Here is a 15,722-nt window from a genome sequence, read left to right as displayed (position 1 = left end):
ACAAGTTTAGGCTTATTATTACCAAAATAATACAATTCAATCTGTTCAGGAAAGATTTTTAGTTCTCAACTGCTATCTGTTTATTTCACAAGTCTAGGCTTATTATTACCAAAATAACACAATTCAATCTGTTCAGGAAAGACTTGTAGTTACATTTTCGACACACTAAGTGTGTGTTCTTAACTTATATTTGTTTATTTCACAAGTTTAGCCTAATATTACTCAAATAACACAATTTAATCCAGTCAGGAAGGATTTGTTATTATATTTTGGATGCACATGAGATGTTTTCAACTTTTTTACTGATTTTTTGCAGGATATGTATTAATTTTTATTTATTTTGTTTTGTATTATATATACATTTACAAATTTTTAACTTAGAGTTTAGTATTTATTTAAATTTTTTCGAAAACACTAAAGAAAAAGTACTTTTAGCTAAAATGTAAGCCACAGAATATATATTATTATTATTATTATTATTATTATTATTATTATTATTATTATTATTATTATTAGGGTTTACTGATTTTTACTATGCTATTTTTGGTTCTGTACTTCTATATGTATTTATTTAGGTCAGGTTACGCCTGCTACGTAGGAAAGTTTGTTTATTTTAGAGTTTGCTGAGTATTTTGTTACTCTTATACTAAGTTTTCTAAATATATCAGGTAGAGCTCCATCCATATACTTTTGTTTTTGCTGTTTGGAGATGATGCGATCAGCATCACTCTCCATCTGCTTTTTATTTTATGTACCCAATATTATTTTGAGGCTTAGTGAATTCTAGAGCCTATTTATGCAGGAGAGAGGGCTTGAAAATTTTGATCTCAGATAACCCACAACTATTTGTCAGAGTATTTTAAAGGATATTTTATATTTATTATGTGCCACTAGAATATCAAAGCTTGCTTAATTTTTATGTCTGTAACGCTGTTATTGTATTTCTAGCTAAGGTTTACTGGATAAAGTACACGAAATGTTTAACATTTCGACTATTTGCCTTTATACGAGGCCAAATTTTTTAGTGTAACGAAAATTATTGTGTGTCTATAAAGACTGAAATCCCTTTACCGATGGGTCCATAACTGGACGCTTACCAACATTGTTCCTTTTTTTAAAAAATATAACCATTTATCAATATATTGACAATTCACAGGACAAGACGAAGTTCACAGACGACTGACTACATATATGAACCATAGGTCCATTTGCTAAACTTTCTTTCTATGCTAGAAGAATAATTTAGCCTTATAGCCTTTTTCAAGGTATTTTTGAAGTATTGCTGGTTTTTGGGTGCATCAACACTTGGGTTATTTCCATTTGGTTTATTATACGAGGCTACAATCACTATCTGAACACTGAAATCCTCTGATTGAAACTAAAAGCTTAGGCTGTAACTAGAGACTTAGTATGTATATCGACAATTTATAGGACAACACGAACCTTACAAAGGATTGTAGGTGATGTAGGCCCACACGCCAGAGCTTTGTTAACCTGCAAGAAGCATTTACAGCTAATGCTACGAGGAAATGATGTTGATTTTTTACTGTTTCACAAAAATGCTATCTGTTATACACCCAATATTTGCTTTTTCAAGTAACTACATGTACCAGAAGTACTTACAGGCCAACTCTAACTAGACTTCGATTTATGTAAATGTAGCAAGAACTATATTTCTGAGGAAGTACGTAAAAGCAGATTACCCGATTAAAGTATCTGAAAAACAGATTTTTCTATGCAAGTATATTTTTATTGACTGGATTATTTAACAGATCAAACAGGAAGACTGCAAAATTCATTAAATGTAGTTCTATAGTATAGGTGGTTTCAGAGATATAAAAAGAACAAATATAAGATTTCGCTTTTTTGCTTCTGAGGCTAATCGCGACGCTAAGGGTAAATGGCGAGGAAATATAACGGAGGAGAAACATTCCCAAAAGTTATGGGCTGCATGTAAGTTAATACCACAGAGATATTACAGTAGGTGTAGGTTCTACCATCAGAACTTTTCTATCATAATTATACTGGTTATGCTGTACTGTTAGCCAAAGATGCTGATATTTGAGAAACTTAAAAGCTTATTTGCAAAATTTTAGATAAATAATAATCTGTTAGACTGTAAACATATTTTATATTTAGGCTGCACAAGATCCGATGACAAAATTTAAAAATTGTTATCGCCCAGACAGGGACTCGAACCCTGGACAGATAGGTTAAAAGCCTAACGTTATACCAACTAAGCTATCTGGGCACAAGGTATTCTTTTCTTGAAAAGTTAGTTATGTTAAGAAATATATTGAAACACTTGAGAACACTCTTGGTCTGGTTCGACAGAGAAGGAGACAACATTTCCAAATTTTTACAGACTGGGTGTATTTTTCCACTATAGAGGCCTTCACTATATGTAATTCGAAACGCTAAAGTTCAGCTAGCTTCCAAAATTGAGGTAAAGATTGTGTTTGGCGAGATTAACAAGTTACAATTATATCCAGTTACGGACAAATAAAGCTAAAACTCTCAGATTTACTGTACTAGCCAAGTTTTAGTAACATTTTCTTCACTTTAGTACAAATACCAAAGAAATAGGTACATTTTATTTATAATTTGACAAAATGTATTAGTATTTAATTCACAAAGTTAGGTAAAAAAACAGTATTTTTTAAAAATATTGTTACTGCCTTCAAATTTTATGTTATTTAGCCACTAAGAACTGGTTTACACTGTTAGGCATCCTTTAAATAGGAAAAGAAGGAATTATTTGTTTAGTATTTTTATATTTATTTAAGAAAACAATTCTACAGTTTAACTTAATTTTAACAAATTATATCAAAGTTATGTTATTTAGAGTGTATGAAGGCGTATAAAGTTAATATTTGTACTTATCAGTTCAACTAACAATTATATTTTACACACAAAAGATAATGTTTACAGTTAAATTACTTGAATCAGAGAATAATATTTTACAGTAATTGATTCATTCAGCTCTAGTCAGTACTTTTATGCATCAGAAAGTTTTCTTAATTTTCTATTACGCATGCTATTTTGGGCTATTCTTAAAATGTATTTCTAGGGCAAACTGGTTTAATTTTCTGCTTATAATGCAAAGTTGACACAGTTTTCGCACAATGCATTGTACATTTGTTATATTCTCTATTTACAATCCAAATATTATGCTTATTTAATGTATAACTAACTAACTCTCTAGCCTTCTTAAACCCGAATGTTCATGGCTGCAGCAACACATGCTTTTCATCTGTCCCTGTCCTGAGCAAGATCTATATACTCCTTTCCTTCCCTACCAATTTCCTTTAGGTCCATCTCTACATTATCCCTCCATCTTTGTTTTGGTCTTCCTATTGGTCTTTTACCATCAGGTTTCCCAACAAGAATCCTGTATACTCTTCTTTCCTCTACCATTCGTACCACATGATCTACACACCTAAGTCTTCTTGATTTAATCATTCTAATACTATCTGGACATGAATACAAATTATGTACTTCTAAATTATGTAACCTTCTCCACTCATCTGTCTCCTCATCTGTTTTAGGCCCAAGTATTTTCCTAAGGATTTTATTTTCAAATATTCTCAATTTATGTTCCTTTTTCAATGTAAGGGACCAAGTTTATTTACTGTATTTAACTTTTATTTTTGTAATTAACAAAAATTAAAAGCTTATACTGTAGTTATTATATCTTTTTCTATCAGCTTATTTTGAAATCAATATTATTAGATATAGTCTTTGATTTATAACTATATTGCTTTTTTTTATCAATTTATCTAAGAGTACACACAGACAAACACATCTGTTCACACTTTTATGTACATAGATATGCCTTTTTTTCAATATTTTAGTATGAAGATTGCACTTTAGCTATTTAAGCAAGTGTAGGAAAGGTAGGATTTCTGAGAAATTCTTGCAGGATTTTGTTGTCCAAGTATAGATGAGAACTGAGCTGGGAGACTGTTTTGAACCTTTTCATGAGAGTTTGCATGTGAACTGTATGCAAATTGAGCACTATTGACTTGTGCATGCTTCTAAGTTTTGATGTTATTTTACATCAACCCTGTGAGACTGTAGAGAGTTTTCCCTTTTCAAGTAGTCTTTACTGATTGTATTTGTATATGTTTTGGGGAGTTAGCAGTTTTATGTTATGAGGCAGTTTATTGTAGAATATTTTTACCTGATGGTATGATATATTGAGTGTCTGCTGTTTTACTTGTAATTATTTTTCTTTTTGTGTTGTGTATTTGACTATATTTTGTCCAAGTTCGTAGTATTTAGAATAATTGTTATTGACTTGTAGGGAGTAATAATCCTTTGCAAGATGCCCTATACTTTAGTCTGAACATTATTCTTAGTGTTCACTTTGAAGCCTTAGTATTCTGGTAGTATTATTAATGTAGAGGTAAATTAGGCTAAAATGTAGGCATTTTTCTGATAAATTATACTCACTTAGTTGTTTCAGCAGGTAGAAGTTGCATGATGGTTTACTGCTGATGATGTTAATTTGCTCTTCTTATGTACTACGTATGATGTAGCTTACTTGAGTAATTGGAATTTTGTACTGAAAAAAGGATTGCTTGTCTATTTTATTCCTATGTTGTTAAGTTTGTCCATAAGCAAGCCATGTTTTTACTCTATCCTATGCCTTGGAAGAATCTAGATATATTGTGTTTGCAGTTTTATGTTTCTCTAAGGTTTCAGCTATTTAGTTTTTTAAGCTGTGCTATGGGTGTGACTATTGATTTCTCTTTCTGGATGCCATGTTGGTTTCTGTGTATTCCTCTTGCTGCTTGAATTTGACTTAGGTTGTTTGCTTTTTTTCTTAGATCTTTATTTGTTTAATTGTTCAGTATTTTTTATTTTTTAATATTCTTTTACATAAAAAAATCAAAGTACATTGTTAAAGTCAGAGTGTGTTAAAATTCAATTTTTCAAAGTTAAAGTTTTAAAAATACAATTTTCTAAAATTAAAAGTTATAATAGTATATTTTTGTTAGTAGAAGTTTTTATACTAGAGTAAATTCTTTTGTTGTTAAAGAAAAATGTGTTAGTTAATGTAAAATTAAAGTAATTAAAAATCAATTTTTCAAAGTTAAAGTTTTAAAAATACAATTTTCTAAAATTAAAAGTTATAATAGTACATTTTTGTTAGTAGAAGTTTTTATACTAGAGTAAATTCTTTTGTTGTTAAAGAAAAATGTGTTAGTTAATGTAAAATTAAAGTAATTAAAAATCAATTTTTCAAAGTTAAAGTTTTAAAAATACAATTTTCTAAAATTAAAAGTTATAATAGTACATTTTTGTTAGTAGAAGTTTTTATACTAGAGTAAATTCTTTTGTTGTTAAAGAAAAATGTGTTAGTTAATGTAAAATTAAAGTAATTAAAATTCAAAAAATAAAAAATACTGAACAATTAAACAAATAAAGATCTAAGAAAAAAAGCAAACAACCTAAGTCAAATTCAAGCAGCAAGAGGAATACACAGAAACCAACATGGCATCCAGAAAGAGAAATCAATAGTCACACCCATAGCACAGCTTAAAAAACTAAATAGCTGAAACCTTAGAGAAACATAAAACTGCACACACAATATATCTAGATTCTTCCAAGGCATAGGATAGAGTAAAAACATGGCTTGCTTATGGACAAACTTAACAACATAGGAATAAAATAGACAAGCAATCCTTTTTTCAGTACAAAATTCCAATTACTCAAGTAAGCTACATCATACGTAGTACATAAGAAGAGCAAATTAACATCATCAGCAGTAAACCATCATGCAACTTCTACCTGCTGAAACAACTAAGTGAGTATAATTTATCAGAAAAATGCCTACATTTTAGCCTAATTTACCTCTACATTAATAATACTACCAGAATACTAAGGCTTCAAAGTGAACACTAAGAATAATGTTCAGACTAAAGTATAGGGCATCTTGCAAAGGATTATTACTCCCTACAAGTCAATAACAATTATTCTAAATACTACGAACTTGGACAAAATATAGTCAAATACACAACACAAAAAGAAAAATAATTACAAGTAAAACAGCAGACACTCAATATATCATACCATCAGGTAAAAATATTCTACAATAAACTGCCTCATAACATAAAACTGCTAACTCCCCAAAACATATACAAATACAATCAGTAAAGACTACTTGAAAAGGGAAAACTCTCTACAGTCTCACAGGGTTGATGTAAAATAACATCAAAACTTAGAAGCATGCACAAGTCAATAGTGCTCAATTTGCATACAGTTCACATGCAAACTCTCATGAAAAGGTTCAAAACAGTCTCCCAGCTCAGTTCTCATCTATACTTGGACAACAAAATCCTGCAAGAATTTCTCAGAAATCCTACCTTTCCTACACTTGCTTAAATAGCTAAAGTGCAATCTTCATACTAAAATATTGAAAAAAAGGCATATCTATGTACATAAAAGTGTGAACAGATGTGTTTGTCTGTGTGTACTCTTAGATAAATTGATAAAAAAAAGCAATATAGTTATAAATCAAAGACTATATCTAATAATATTGATTTCAAAATAAGCTGATAGAAAAAGATATAATAACTACAGTATAAGCTTTTAATTTTTGTTAATTACAAAAATAAAAGTTAAATACAGTAAATAAACTTGGTCCCTTACATTGAAAAAGGAACATAAATTGAGAATATTTGAAAATAAAATCCTTAGGAAAATACTTGGGCCTAAAACAGATGAGGAGACAGATGAGTGGAGAAGGTTACATAATTTAGAAGTACATAATTTGTATTCATGTCCAGATAGTATTAGAATGATTAAATCAAGAAGACTTAGGTGTGTAGATCATGTGGTACGAATGGGAGAGGAAAGAAGAGTATACAGGATTCTTGTTGGGAAACCTGATGGTAAAAGACCAATAGGAAGACCAAAACAAAGATGGAGGGATAATGTAGAGATGGACCTAAAGGAAATTGGTAGGGAAGGAAAGGAGTATATAGATCTTGCTCAGGACAGGGACAGATGAAAAGCATGTGTTGCTGCAGCCATGAACATTCGGGTTTAAGAAGGCTAGAGAGTTAGTTAGTTATACATTAAATAAGCATAATATTTGGATTGTAAATAGAGAATATAACAAATGTACAATGCATTGTGCGAAAACTGTGTCAACTTTGCATTATAAGCAGAAAATTAAACCAGTTTGCCCTAGAAATACATTTTAAGAATAGCCCAAAATAGCATGCGTAATAGAAAATTAAGAAAACTTTCTGATGCATAAAAGTACTGACTAGAGCTGAATGAATCAATTACTGTAAAATATTATTCTCTGATTCAAGTAATTTAACTGTAAACATTATCTTTTGTGTGTAAAATATAATTGTTAGTTGAACTGATAAGTACAAATATTAACTTTATACGCCTTCATACACTCTAAATAACATAACTTTGATATAATTTGTTAAAATTAAGTTAAACTGTAGAATTGTTTTCTTAAATAAATATAAAAATACTAAACAAATAATTCCTTCTTTTCCTATTTAAAGGATGCCTAACAGTGTAAACCAGTTCTTAGTGGCTAAATAACATAAAATTTGAAGGCAGTAACAATATTTTTAAAAAATACTGTTTTTTTACCTAACTTTGTGAATTAAATACTAATACATTTTGTCAAATTATAAATAAAATGTACCTATTTCTTTGGTATTTGTACTAAAGTGAAGAAAATGTTACTAAAACTTGGCTAGTACAGTAAATCTGAGAGTTTTAGCTTTATTTGTCCGTAACTGGATATAATTGTAACTTGTTAATCTCGCCAAACACAATCTTTACCTCAATTTTGGAAGCTAGCTGAACTTTAGCGTTTCGAATTACATATAGTGAAGGCCTCTATAGTGGAAAAATACACCCAGTCTGTAAAAATTTGGAAATGTTGTCTCCTTCTCTGTCGAACCAGACCAAGAGTGTTCTCAAGTGTTTCAATATATTTCTTAACATAACTAACTTTTCAAGAAAAGAATACCTTGTGCCCAGATAGCTTAGTTGGTATAACGTTAGGCTTTTAACCTATCTGTCCAGGGTTCGAGTCCCTGTCTGGGCGATAACAATTTTTAAATTTTGTCATCGGATCTTGTGCAGCCTAAATATAAAATATGTTTACAGTCTAACAGATTATTATTTATCTAAAATTTTGCAAATAAGCTTTTAAGTTTCTCAAATATCAGCATCTTTGGCTAACAGTACAGCATAACCAGTATAATTATGATAGAAAAGTTCTGGTGGTAGAACCTACACCTACTGTAATATCTCTGTGGTATTAACTTACATGCAGCCCATAACTTTTGGGAATGTTTCTCCTCCGTTATATTTCCTCGCCATTTACCCTTAGCGTCGCGATTAGCCTCAGAAGCAAAAAAGCGAAATCTTATATTTGTTCTTTTTATATCTCTGAAACCACCTATACTATAGAACTACATTTAATGAATTTTGCAGTCTTCCTGTTTGATCTGTTAAATAATCCAGTCAATAAAAATATACTTGCATAGAAAAATCTGTTTTTCAGATACTTTAATCGGGTAATCTGCTTTTACGTACTTCCTCAGAAATATAGTTCTTGCTACATTTACATAAATCGAAGTCTAGTTAGAGTTGGCCTGTAAGTACTTCTGGTACATGTAGTTACTTGAAAAAGCAAATATTGGGTGTATAACAGATAGCATTTTTGTGAAACAGTAAAAAATCAACATCATTTCCTCGTAGCATTAGCTGTAAATGCTTCTTGCAGGTTAACAAAGCTCTGGCGTGTGGGCCTACATCACCTACAATCCTTTGTAAGGTTCGTGTTGTCCTATAAATTGTCGATATACATACTAAGTCTCTAGTTACAGCCTAAGCTTTTAGTTTCAATCAGAGGATTTCAGTGTTCAGATAGTGATTGTAGCCTCGTATAATAAACCAAATGGAAATAACCCAAGTGTTGATGCACCCAAAAACCAGCAATACTTCAAAAATACCTTGAAAAAGGCTATAAGGCTAAATTATTCTTCAAGCATAGAAAAAAAGTTTAGCAAATGGACCTATGGTTCATATATGTAGTCAGTCGTCTGTGAACTTCGTCTTGTCCTGTGAATTGTCAATATATTGATAAATGGTTATATTTTTTAAAAAAAGGAACAATGTTGGTAAGCGTCCAGTTATGGACCCATCGGTAAAGGGATTTCAGTCTTTATAGACACACAATAATTTTCGTTACACTAAAAAATTTGGCCTCGTATAAAGGCAAATAGTCGAAATGTTAAACATTTCGTGTACTTTATCCAGTAAACCTTAGCTAGAAATACAATAACAGCGTTACAGACATAAAAATTAAGCAAGCTTTGATATTCTAGTGGCACATAATAAATATAAAATATCCTTTAAAATACTCTGACAAATAGTTGTGGGTTATCTGAGATCAAAATTTTCAAGCCCTCTCTCCTGCATAAATAGGCTCTAGAATTCACTAAGCCTCAAAATAATATTGGGTACATAAAATAAAAAGCAGATGGAGAGTGATGCTGATCGCATCATCTCCAAACAGCAAAAACAAAAGTATATGGATGGAGCTCTACCTGATATATTTAGAAAACTTAGTATAAGAGTAACAAAATACTCAGCAAACTCTAAAATAAACAAACTTTCCTACGTAGCAGGCGTAACCTGACCTAAATAAATACATATAGAAGTACAGAACCAAAAATAGCATAGTAAAAATCAGTAAACCCTAATAATAATAATAATAATAATAATAATAATAATATATATTCTGTGGCTTCCCTTTTTGCTAAAAGTACTTTTTCTTTAGTGTTTTCGAAAAAATTTAAATAAATACTAAACTCTAAGTTAAAAATTTGTAAATGTATATATAATACAAAACAAAATAAATAAAAATTAATACATATCCTGCAAAAAATCAGTAAAAAAGTTGAAAACATCTCATGTGCATCCAAAATATAATAACAAATCCTTCCTGACTGGATTAAATTGTGTTATTTGAGTAATATTAGGCTAAACTTGTGAAATAAACAAATATAAGTTAAGAACACACACTTAGTGTGTCGAAAATGTAACTACAAGTCTTTCCTGAACAGATTGAATTGTGTTATTTTGGTAATAATAAGCCTAGACTTGTGAAATAAACAGATAGCAGTTGAGAACTAAAAATCTTTCCTGAACAGATTGAATTGTATTATTTTGGTAATAATAAGCCTAAACTTGTGAAATAAACAGATAGAAGTTGAAAAAACACACTTTGTGTGTCGAAAATATAACTAAAAGTCTTTCCTGAATAGTATAAATAGTGTTATTTTGGTAAAAATAAGCCTAAACTTGTGAAATAAACAGATAGAAGTTGAAAAAACACACTTTGTGTGTCGAAAATATAACTAAAAGTCTTTCCTGAACAGTATAAATAGTGTTATTTTGGTAAAAATAGGTATACAATTGTAAAATAATAAGTTAAAAGTTGAAAAAATGTCTTTGCGAGTCCGAAATTTAATAAAAAATGTTGCCTGAATAGTACAAATAGTGTTATTTTTGTAAAAATAAGGATAAGCTGTGAAAATGTTTGACATAAAGTCAAAGTTTGGTAAAAAATAAACTCAAAATTAAGTTAAATAGCACACAGTAACATACATTTACTACCTAAATCAATAATCAAAGGGTCCTAAGTTCGTTACCCCGTGATAAAAGCAAATGGTGAAAACTGTAGGCCCCGTCCCTGATAGCTCTCCCTTCTTCATAGTACAGATAAAAAAAAACCTGCGCTAAAGCGTCCTGTGCCTTGGGGCAACCCTGAGCGGAATATTAATTGGCGGCGGAAACCAGTTCTACAAGCGACGCATAGCTTCAGAGATTTGACCCTTGCTGCGCATTCTCAGACATCCTTTGTTGTCTGGATGAATCCCTCCCCTGCCCTACACTATTGCATACCTTTCCTCTGTTCTTGCGTACTGGTTAACCTTGAAAAAACCGGTTCTGAAAACCTACCGACGCGTTCTCTGATTGGTCAATCGGGTTCCTTCTTTGTGCTGACGTTGTGACGACATTTGACCTTGAACGCACACTCCCCAAATTCCTTTCTCGTCTACCTGGGCGGAATATTAATTCATTCTCTCTGTCTGGCATCAGAGCGGAATCGAGATTCTGAAACCGTATTCTGTCTAGCGTGTGAAACCACCGTGTTTCATAACATGATGAAATTATTGCATAGTACTAATTAATAATATTACATATCGCGGGTTCGAGTACCGGGACCGTCCCCAATCGTAATTGGACCTGTACCTACACCCATTACCACCGTTCATAGCGGTTCATAAACCATAAAAACTTATTTTCAATACTATAAACATTAATATTATCGATTGATACTTTACATACTTTGCAGTAATGAATATAAAACCATATGCATAGCGTTTAGTACCTCTAATTACCTTCTATATACATATTTTTCATAAAATAAATAATTATATATTCATATAAAGTTATAAACATGCAAATACATAAATGTAAAGTATTCTAAGTACATGCAAATGAATTCTAAGTACGTGCAAATTAATTAAAACCCGTGCAAATTAGTTATAAATACGTGCAAATAAACTGCGAATATTAAACGCCCGAGGGCACAAACAGCCACTGGCGCAGATCGATACTACTCACGTGTTCGCTCACCGTGGGCTACACCCAAGACTACTAGTCTTGGGCTACACCCAATAAACTGGACGCTCGAAGCAGACGACAAACGAGCTCTCTGTAAACTTTAAACTTTAATACAGTCCCGGTTAGTCTATTTGTGCATAAAGTGAACTTAAAACCAGTGGCGACTTTTTGAGGTGTAGGAAGCTATGGTAAACAGACCGAGGAAAGTTTTCAAAAATGCGTTCAATTACACAGTGACATGTAGCGCCTGTACCTTGGATTACATTAGCCATTGAATTTGTAATGTTAGCTGCAGGCCCTCCCTGCCTGTCATGTGTGGATTAAGAACAGTTTTTCCAATACCAACCTCCTGATAAGAAAAGGTGCTGTTTCAACTCATAAATTACGCTAAATGTGATAAAATTATGCTAGGGTTTATTATTATTATTATACAATTATTATTAATTTATTATCATCATTTTCTGATGACTGTAGTAGTTTTGGAGTTGTGAACTGCGTTATTGATTATTTATTGTAGTTAAGCAACATTAGGAATTTCGACCATTCAATAAAATGGGTTTAGCATAGTGCTTGAAAAAAGTTGAAGAAAATTCCATGACTGGTAACAGCGTCCGTTTGTTTTATTTGTGACCTCCAACTCTTTCTACCGATTTCCTTTTATGAAATGTTCCTCCCTTGTTACATCTGGGAGGATAAAGAAAAGAAGAAAACAAGAGGATGGATCAGGGCCTGTAAAAGCTTGTCCCTTGGTCGGCATACTTCCTTTTGTTTGAAACAAGTCCGCTAGAGAAGTACAAACAAGATCTGGAGATTTTCTTAAAAATAAATATTTTCTCAAAATATCTTCATTAGAATTCAATTTCTCTTTTCCCCAGGGACGCCCGTTTTTTGAGATAATGTTGGATTTTTCATTATGCCAAACACAGAGTGCTAGCTGCCAACGAAGTTCAAATTTTGCTAGGTTTAGAACCATTATGCTAGAGTTGGCATCACTGTTGAGGAACCCACTGAACCTTCCTCGCGGACCGTATAACTGGGCAACCCCCGCCCTCCCTTGCACTGTCCCTCACCCATCTGCCTGTAGGATGACGAGAAAGGTTCCTCAGCGGCAAGCAAAGTCTTTGGGCAACAGATCTGGAACGAGCGGGTGATAGCTAGCACATTGACTCTTGACAGTCGAGTAGCGAACCTTGATTGCACCCAAAATGGGCCTGGTCAAAGCAAACTATTGTAGGTGGCAGCACCCTTGTTGCGTCCCCACGCTTTTGATCGGCAATGGACATTTCCACTCTAACCTAAAATATGATTTTAACTGTATCACTGCATAGCATTCATTTTATATTAACGTTGTGCAAAATAGTTTGCGAAAAATTGGCCTTAGAAGTTGTGCCAAATTGATGCTATACGTCACGAAAACCGAATGGCCTCTGATTGGATATTTCAGTTATGACGTTCTTGTTCGGCAGTGAACTCGGTCGTCTGCTTAGCGCTCTAGAAATCCATGCACGAAGGCGTTCGTTGCTCCTCGTGTTTGTAATGCTGAATATTGAAGAGGATTCTCTGTGATTTTCAAAATTAAAGTTTTGATTATGGCATGCGAGAGATGTACGAAAGCCAATTTTGGCAATCTAACATGTGCAGATGCATTCACGGTAGCTCCATATTTTGCACAAAGAGGAGCGAAAGCAGCGAGTTTAGTTTTGCAAGGGAAATTTGATATGGTGTTTACTTTCAACGACAGCTTATTCAAGATCATTTAATATTATTCTGTTGAAAGATTTTTCTCAGTAGCAATCATTCCTAATTTTCCGTTATTATTGGTAGTGCTGGTATTACTGGCAGTGCAATAAGTTTATCTGGAGAAAAATGTCAGTGTATTTTTGCCGAAATGCATGCGGTTATTGAAATCTTATATGTGTACATGTAGTTTGGGGAAGGGGGAAAACCTACCGAACTGCTTTTAAATATGGTCGCCATCTTGAAAGCCGCCATCTTGGATCGAGGTTACTTTTTTTTAAATGAGAACCTAAGCATGTGACACATGAAATTACACTGGAAAAAGCTCACAAACACGATGGTAGCATTCATTTTTGCAAAACTTTATTCATGTTCATGCTACAGGGTGTTAAAGAAGTGTTTTCAACGGTTTCTCTCATTGTTGCAGGTGCACTAAGAAATGAAGCTCACACAAGCAGAACGCGTGGAAACCATCCTGATGTGTGGGGAAAGAAGCTCGAAAGTCATCGCCGATGAGTTCAATCAGCGCCATCCAGAACGAGCCACAAGTGGCACAAAAGGCGAAGTAAAAAAAGGAGAAATCAATCAATCAATCAATGATTGCCAATATCATTTTTTAATTATTTGTTTTTGCTTAAATAGCATTCAATGGTTATGATTGATTGATTGATTTTTATAGTATAGGAACATCACCACATAGGCTACCTTTTACCGGTACGCAATACGGGACTAGACCCCTTAACCAAAACAAAATTGAGGACAGGCCCCTAACAAGAAAATAAAATATGCCTGTTAATACTTCTTTACTCAATTTTTAATTAAGCTCATTCAATACTCAACAAGAACAAAAACTATACTGTGTCTGAGGACTAACATCTCCTTATCTAAGTCAAAGAGGAGGCTCCAAAGGGGCACTTATACACAGAAGAACCAACACAGGACAACACAACCTTACAAAGGTTCAGGCGCCAGAGCCTCGTTGGATTGCAAAAAGCCGTTGCCGGCGAAAGTGAGGTTGACTTTTGGGTGCCTTACTAGAAGGTCGCCCCTTACAACGCTCGATGGTCATGGACCTCAACGATTATGTAGTGGTAACGTCTCCGCCTTGTTATCAAGGTGCCCGAGTTCGATACCAGATTGAGGCACTTTATTTATTTGTACTTATATTATTCTGCTGAAGAACTTGATACAGCAGTTCATACAGGAGTGTTCAGTTCATGTTACAAATTCAAAGTATAAATTTGACAAGACTGTACATAAATAGTGTGTCAGAGCAATACAAAATACATAAAAGGTACCTTAAAATATATTAAAATAGAGAGTGATACTTAGAAACGGCTAAAATAATCATTATGGGCATAATGGTTGACAATAATATTTAGAAAATCATTATTGTTATATTTTTACAGGTTGTTACTGAAATGTTGTTGGTCCTTATAATATAAGGTGTAGCTCGTATAGATATTTTGGATAATAGTTCGGGGACAAATTAATCACCTTCTAAGATTTTCGCAACGAACTTGTGATTATTTATGTCTCTTCCAATGAAGTGATCCAAGTTTTAGTTTGTTCAAAAGATTTTCAAAGCTATAAAATTATCAAAACAATTTAAATCTGAAATACAAATATGGAAGATATTTCTTTTGTGTATTCTCAAATAAGCCACTTTCATACACAGTACTGAAATCTAGAATGGATTGAGATCCCATTCTAAACTGTATCTCCAGTCCCGATTAGCCTATCTGTGCACAAAGTAGATTTAAAAAAAGCGAACTAGAAAAGCAAACGTATTCAATGGTTAAGTTGAAATTAATAAAATAATAAAACTATAATGATTGTAAAGTTATTGACCTAATAAGTTAATTTATAAAAATTCGGAGAAGAAAATTAAACTATACATTTTCGAATCTTACCCGTAACCAAAATATCTCAGAGAAACCTTTCACACTTCAGATAATTGTTCGAGCGAGATTTCCAGATTTAATACTTATATTTTGTTTCAGGGTTTCTGAATGATTTTTGTTTAGAACAGAGCGCAACAGCTTGAGGCATGGCCGTATTGATAGGAAAATAATGGGAGGTGTTCAACATTCAGTAGCCCGAGGATAGTAAAATTCAAATAACTGTAATCTTAATAATAACTATTGATTATGGATGTCATTGACTAATAGTAAACTGGTTAATAATTCATTTAAACAGTTTCCAATTAATATTTTTAAACATCTCACTGTACATACAGATGTGCATTAATTATATTAACAATTACAATATTATTTTCATTATGTACATTTAGATGTTAT

The sequence above is a fragment of the Lepisma saccharinum genome, chromosome 2, assembly GCF_977018435.1.
Source record: "Lepisma saccharinum chromosome 2, izLepSacc3.1, whole genome shotgun sequence".
Lineage (NCBI taxonomy): Eukaryota > Metazoa > Arthropoda > Insecta > Zygentoma > Lepismatidae > Lepisma > Lepisma saccharinum.
Note: the sequence above shows the minus strand (reverse complement) of the source record.